Source organism: Plectrocnemia conspersa, unplaced genomic scaffold (assembly GCF_051122295.1).
Source record: "Plectrocnemia conspersa isolate PC_06_02 unplaced genomic scaffold, ASM5112229v1 ptg000005l, whole genome shotgun sequence".
Lineage (NCBI taxonomy): Eukaryota > Metazoa > Arthropoda > Insecta > Trichoptera > Polycentropodidae > Plectrocnemia > Plectrocnemia conspersa.
In genome coordinates this window covers 23,194,739-23,202,550 of record NW_028277169.1, presented here as the reverse complement: position 1 = coordinate 23,202,550, position 7,812 = coordinate 23,194,739, and the positions used below count along the sequence as shown (strand labels likewise).

General features: G+C 33.5%; 1 protein-coding gene across 1 annotated transcript in view; it reads left to right on the top strand.

Annotated features, from left to right (window-relative positions):
• The first annotated feature begins 2,549 nt into the window (after positions 1 to 2,549).
• Trx2 (Thioredoxin 2) overlaps positions 2,550 to 7,812 on the top strand; it is a 20,411-nt gene continuing 15,148 nt past the window's right edge. The window contains exon 1 of the mRNA XM_088186697.1: positions 2,550 to 2,761. The gene's annotated coding sequence lies outside the window, so the exon portion shown is untranslated. The remainder of the gene's footprint in view (positions 2,762 to 7,812) is intronic.

Below are 7,812 nucleotides of genomic sequence, written 5' to 3'. Positions count from 1 at the left end.
AGTTTGCCGACCACTGACCTAGACGATCGAAATCTAGATAAACGATTGGACTTCAATTTTGGAAGCTGGAATGTGCAATATTACAACCAGGAAAAATGCAAACAATAGCGGAAGAAATACTAAAACTCAAGATATATCTAGAAGCCCTACAAGAAATTAGGTGGAAAGGCCAAAACCGATCACCGGTTGTAGTGCCGTGGAAGAAGAAGAAGAATATGTATATATTATAATTTATACATATAATTATATATAGTTAAATGTAACATCGTATCTTGCTATCGAGTTTTATTATTTATTATTTTTATATATAAAGAAATATGACAACCTTCAACAAGAACCAATTGCAAACACCATTGATCAAAAACAAACGGTTTGGTTATTAGGGTTATTTTTGTGTAAGAAAAAATGCGTTGCAGATTTATATATTAAAATTGTCTCAGTGTGAGCATGACCCTGCTTGTTGTTCGCTTGTATAGTGCCGCGCGCGTACATGTGTGTGTAGGTGTGTGTACGCGAGCCAACACGCGGACCGACCAATAGATTTAGTTTTGTTCACTTAATATTTCCAACAATACGACTAAAAATGTTTGTTTATTGATATAATTAGAATGTTTAAATCGTGTTAATCATACATATATAATTTTAAAATATAAAAAATGAGTATTTTGGCTGTAATGATGTGTTAAACAGAGTAAGTAGCAAAAAAATTATATCGCTAAAAACGCATGGCGTACAGCGAGTAATTAAGAATTTACCGGTCGGCGGTCTAAGGGTTAATATGATAATTTAATATATTACTAACATAAGTGATGTATTTTATAACAGGTATTTAACTAAAGATGGTTTTATTCTATTATATACATATTATATCCCAACTTTATATGGGGATATAGCCTATTGAAGTGGAGATGTTACACTATGAAAATATTAATTTACTGGCTCATTACTGTAAGATAAGTTGACCAGACATCCTCATTTGAGAAGAATTGACCATAAAAAGTTTTCTCTCCTTGAACAATAATTTTCAAAAAAATTTCTTAGCTCCCACAGCAATAATAATATTTTATTTGCCGTGTTCATTGATATTTTCAAAATTTAGTCACTTCATATTAGAAAGTAATGTTTGTCTTAATCTGGTGTTGGCACTTACGTTTGCAGAATGTAACTCCGTGTCAATTGTCTTGCACATTTTCATTTTACGTGTTACTAATTTCAAATAGTAGATTTTACCTTAAACTTTAAGGTAAAAAATTTTGATTTTGGGCCTGCCGTATTAATCATTTTATATTTTAGAGCTTAAAGTATAAGTTGATTAAGATGGCAAGTCCAACATCTACTTTTTCCTAGGCTTTACAATATTTCACATTTCTACCAGTCACGGTCCTGTGCTATGTCTAGTCATTGTTGAGCAATCGTTCTATCTTTTTTTGGGTCGTCCCCTAGTCCGATTTTCATTTTGGTAATGTTTTAGGGTCTGAAGGTTTCAGATTTATTATATTGCGCAATATATTATTTATAGCACATTAGTGTAGGTAGGTATTACTAATATTGGATAGGTAGTATTTGTTTGTAATCTATTTTATCACTGAGATAGCTAATGTTGATAGTGAGAAATGCGGTTTAAGGGTAATCCATATTTAAATGATCATAATATATATATATATATATATATATATATATATATATATATATATATATATATATATATATATATATATATATATATATATATATATATATATATATATATATATATATATATATATATATATATATTTATATATATATTTATATAAATTTTGTAAAATCGCTAACTATAAAATATAACACCAACATATTGTATTTTAGCGAAATTACTGCAAATTTTTTATTGCGCAAATGCAATAATTTTAACTTTCTGGACAATGGAAAATAGGTTATATTTTAACAACGTATTTATAAAAAATTGTTTTAATAAGCTATTTCAACTATATACAAATATGCTAAATAAATCAATATAGTAATTCCTGCCCTACATTCAAAATTCATATTTTTTAGCTAATAGCTTCATTAATCGAAATAATTATTAAAAATGACACATTTTTCTGTGTTGCTCCATAATTTATAACATTTCGAAATACAGATTCGGCAACGGCTTGGTATTGAAGAAATTTCATTGTAAGAAATGGTATTGAAGAAATTTCATTGAAATACAATTGATAATTTGTTGCGAGATGTGTGAGTTTGGTGGATGGGGCAATATTTCATAGCACCACTCGGCTAACTTTAAGAGGTTAAATTGTGAAATGTGTGATCGCGCATTATCGTAGAAAAAATTGAACCTTTCGATTCACCAGTGCGCAGACCGCACGTCATAGTTCTTGGTGCATTTTATCGATTTTTTGGCAATGACTCAGCTAGAATGGTTACACTAAACAGTCACAGCAATATTATTTTAGTGTTATTAGCGAAATGCTTTGGGGCTTAATTTTTGTAAAACTATTGTTCAAGTCATTTATTATTACTTAAATTTATTTTAACTTGGCATTTAATATTTTCATGTGGCAATCGTTGTTTATTCTACGCATGCGCAAACAGAAAGTTGCCAACGCGAACGACAAGACTCAGCAAATGAACGTGCGTGGTAAAGTTCAGATTGGCTATCGCGCATGCGCACTTTGACTCCGCGTGCGTCGTTAAAACCTTTCGCTTCCGCGTCGGCCCGCCATTCCTTTCGCTCCACGTCGCCGGCCGGTCGATTCGTGTTTCGCTCTTCGATCCGGTGAGTGAATGTTTCTTTTTAACGCGAATCCTCGGTCTCATTTACGGAAATCGATTTGATCTTCATGGCGTATAGTGCAAAACGCCCGATCGATTCGGCTAATTCGCTTTGCCGCGGTTCGTTCGAGATCGGTGCGGTTTTTTAATTATCTCACCAGAGTATGTTTATTGAGGTTTACATAACGATAGTGTTTTTGTGCGTTGGTCGGTAAACTGCGAGTTATGCCCAAACTTTTTTTCAAAAATGGCGGTCGCCAATGTTTAGGTTAGATTCTGATCGGCTACCGTAGATGCGCTATATTATACGATTCGAATACACTTCGAGTTTATCATCGCCGTATTACGACAATAATCGATCTATGAATGCAATTCTCAATCTTAGTTCCGCAACTATGCTTTGGAGGTTACGTTGTCAAACTTTTTTTTCATAAGGCAACATTGTGATTCATGACATTTTTATTAAGGATTTACTTTTAGCTTCAATGCACAGTCATACTATTTAATAAATTTCATAAAAGTAATTTCGGAAAACGGCAGTATCTGACACGCCTCTGTCCATGTTTTCTCATTCAAACCCGTTTATTTTATTTTCAAAATATATTATATTTAATGTGTTTATTAACTAATATGCTATCCGAAGGATTAATGCTATTACCGCTAGATGGCAACTGGAATTGCTGTTTTTTAGGGGAAGGGAAAGGGAAGGATTTCTTGGTTTACTGTAACGAAAAGATTTATTTTATACAATACAATGATAAATAAAATACAGTCAGTTGATTCTGAACGGTCAATTAAATTTAAATTTAAATTCACTAACATCAAGTTATACTTTTTTTTAAGCAAAATAATATTTATTTTAAATGTAAATATGCGTAAAAAATGGGGCACTGAGCAAAAGCTCGATTGGTTGATTTTTTAATGACTAAGAATGACTTCTTTGGAGAAACGTAGTTCTAGTTGTTGTTTTCCATTTCCTTCTACATTTTATTAAAGTACGTGGAAAGGGACTATTTACACTCGTATATACATTTTTTATTCTAAAAACTTTTTATATATACAATTTGAAAATATGGTTGAGAATCGCAGCTCTATTACAGTATTCATATTGCAGTATTCACGTTACGATACATGAGTCACTCGGGTGACGTAATAAAATTAGTTCAGGTGAGTGAAATGCGTGAGTTGTCATTTTATTTATTATCAAAAAGTATGATATTAAATACTAAAAACAAACAAGAGCGGTTTCTTATCATTGAGCAAATTTGATTTTCGTTTGCAAATACGTTATCACTTGAATTAAATCATATCAGTAGAGTACGTTTTATAAACATTATTATCGAATTTAGGTTTAAATGTAGTAGTTTGCCAAAATATTATTAAATATTTTTTTAATTGCTTTCTTATTATTGGTTAAAATAGGCTATGCTATTTAAATTTAATAAAATCAGATTTTTCTTCTATATTATAATTTAATTTTTAAAGAAGAACGAGTAAAAAAATTACTAAGAAAATTGCTTCAAAGAAACAGTATTTTTTTACAATATTTAACCGGCTTATAATATAATTGGTTGTTAAAAAAACACCGAGAAAATTTCAGTAAATGTAGTTTGAGTCTTTAAAAATATCCTGTGGAAAATATTAAACAATAAAAACTAGTTCTTAACATTTTCGCCCCATGCCCCCGTTTCGCAACGTATAAGAATGTTATTCCCCCTTTTCAGGATTGTCTGTCTCAAAAATAGCATTATGTCTTTCATTTATATAAAGCTTAATTCCCCCTCGGTTGAAATCTTTTAAAACCAGGTTGATTTTGAATGTAATCTTAACCCTCTAGTTGCCAAAAATTTTTGAAATAACTATATAAATATTGATGTCTTGCACAATAAAAAATATAATGTACGAAAAAACCGGTTTCTCTTGAAGAAATACGCTATAACTAGTGGCGGTTCGTCCATATGGGCTGTGGGGTCTGTAGCCTTCCCATTATAGTGTTTTATGTATTTTTATGTATGCAACTTAAAAAATTATCATTGTCTAATATTTTTTTAATTTTTTTTTAATACATAGATATTCTTTATGAGCTGAAAATAGCTCATTATTAGAGAATTTTCAATACCAAATATGTACGACCTAGCTTGATTTTAATTAATCTATGAAATTTAAAAACACAAAGGTTCGTATGTGATTTGAAACCAGGTCTTTCAAGTCAATAGCCGGAGACTTATACCACTCGTATATCGTGATGGTAATATAATATAATATCTTATATAGTCCCTATTTAAATTTGATTAAAGATATTTTTTAAATCTTTCAAATTTTATTTCTGCAGCCCTACTACAAATTCTTACGGGCTGCCACTGAAAACCCATTCAAAATGAATCCGATTCTTTCATTAACGAAAGAAGAAAGCTGGTATATCGAATTTGGCAATCATAGGGTCAATTAGAATTACTATAAAAAAATCTATACATGCTAACGAGAAATTAACCATAGCAATAAATTATAGTACGATAATTAACATAATCCTCTTGGGATTTGACATTTAAAATCAACGTAAATTTATTTTTTATGGTAAACAAATGCATGGCTGTTGTACAGCGTAATATTATTAGATGCTTATGTATTAATCACAAGTACCTAATAAGATTCTTGAATTTTAAAGTTAAACGCCTTGATTAAATAACAATATTAATTTGTATAATTGTGTAATATTCTACGTTTATTTTATCATCGTCTCAGTTATATTTATGTACCCGTGTAATAAAATTGATTGTTGGGCACGCCTCGAGGCGTGCAAGAATTCACAAATACGCTCGGAACTGCGGAACTATGCCAGGGCCGCACTGGGCGCACTTGGAAGTTCTTTAGAGAATCGATATTGGAGTTTTGGCCGACTGCCCTCAAGTTTCTCTGGACGAATCCATAAAATATTTGATTTACTACTATAAGTGAGGAGCACTGCTAATTTAAAGAAAGCCACTAATTATTTTTTTTTAATATTTTTCCATACCACTTCAATCGATTTTTTACCACAAAATTTTGTTCAGCGATGAGGCTCATTTTTGGTAGAATGGGTACGTGAACAAGTAAAATTGCCGCATTACGAGTGAATAAAATTCACACGCCATTACATCCACAAAAAGTCACTGTTAGGTGTGCTTTATGGGTTGGTAGAATCATTGGTCCATATTTTTTCAAAAATTATGTAGGCCAGAACGTTACAATTATGATTACTGTCTTTTTCGCTCTCCAATTGAATGGCATTAATTTGGAAGAGCTTTGGTTTCAACAAGATGGCGCAACATGTCACACAGCACACGCCACAATTAGTTTATTGAAGGAAACATTCGATGAGCGCATAATTTCGCGTAATGGAACTGTAAATTGGCTTAAAAGATCGTGTGATTTAATTTGGATTATTTTCTGTAAAGATTTGTGAAATCGCTAGTCGACGCTGATAAATCAGAGATAATGGACGACTTAGAAGCCAACATTCGCCGCGTTATTGCCGATTGCGATAACGCAGACTTCCAGATAGCGCTTTATTCGAGCCAGCCGCGGCACCCACATGCCCGAAATCATATTTAAATACTAATGGCATAAAATTATCTTTCAATACCATCATGATTTTGATGTGTTTTATATAATTTTAAAGTTTTCTGCTTCTAAAAAAATACCCTTTACTAATCTGTGCGGTGCTTTTTTTTGTATCACAACAATTTGTCCAATAATGCTGCGTCAAAGTATTAAAAATAAGTTGAGCTCTTGGAGATTTGAAGTGACTGTTTGGCTTGAGCAAATCTGACGGTCGAAGTGAAAGCGGCTGCTCTTCTCTGATTTGTAATGGAATAGTTTCGTTTGGTGCGAGCTTGACTGAACTCTCGTATGCTCCAAGTCAGTCACCATGATTGCTAATCGATCTTCGTCGTTTTAGAAAAAGTAAGGTCCAATGACGCCGTCTGACCACAATGCGTCACTTTTTGAGCATGAAAAGGTATCGTGAATCACATGAGGATTTTCTCGCCCCATATGCGGCAGTTTTGCTTATTAACATATCCAAACATGTAGAAATGTACTTCATGAGAGAAAAGGATTTTCTTTGAAAAACCAGCATCAACTTCCTGCTGCTCTAACACTCAATCTGTGTCAATTGTTCGCTGTCTATGGTATCTGGGCTTCAGTTATTCTGTTATCTGAATTTTATTCGGGTGTAGGTGCAAATCTAGATAGAAAATGCACCAAAGGGAGCCATAAGAAAAGCACAAAAGCTGCAGACGCCGACGAATCAACAATTCCGGGTCTTTGGTCACACTTACAGCAGCAATATTTCGGCTGAACAGGCCTTACTCTTTCTTACTCTTAGCCTTAAATTTTAAGGGAATATACGAGAACATAAAACATGCATAGATAAAATAAACTATAAGTTGAACCCTCAAATTACAAAAGAATACAGACAATTCAAGGAATAAAGTGGGTTGATATTAGCCTTGGAAAATTATGTATGTAAGAGCTTTCATCACCATTAATTACTGAAGTGAGGGCGACCGTCCGGCGCCTCGCTGTCTTTGCTTCACCCCATCGATTTAGAGCACTTCCTTCGTCTGCTGTCCATTTCACTCCAATCGATAACCACCACGTGTCGCGGCGTTGTATCAACCGTCGACTCGTCGACGAGTGCCCTTTCAGCCAGATAGCATCGTCGATCAATATCGATTAGGCCGACGATGAGGAGCAACGGTCGCAGGGCGCACCGTCGTTCTAAATCGGGATGTTCGCTAATTGCTCTTTTTTCGCGGTCTCCCCAAAATAAGCGACATGTCATTCGCACCGGATCTGCGTGGATGCGCTTCCAGGTCGCCAAACTCACGGTGCGGATTGATCTTGGTCACTTGCCCGAACGATTCGACTTAACCTGTAGATGTGTAGGTGTAGGCCGAATGTTAAAATCCGACTTTCGACCGAGTGAGATGTGCGGGATCCGTCTGTTTTCATCTAGCTTATACAAACAACAGAAATTTATGCGTTTTCATACATTATTGTGTTGAAAATATT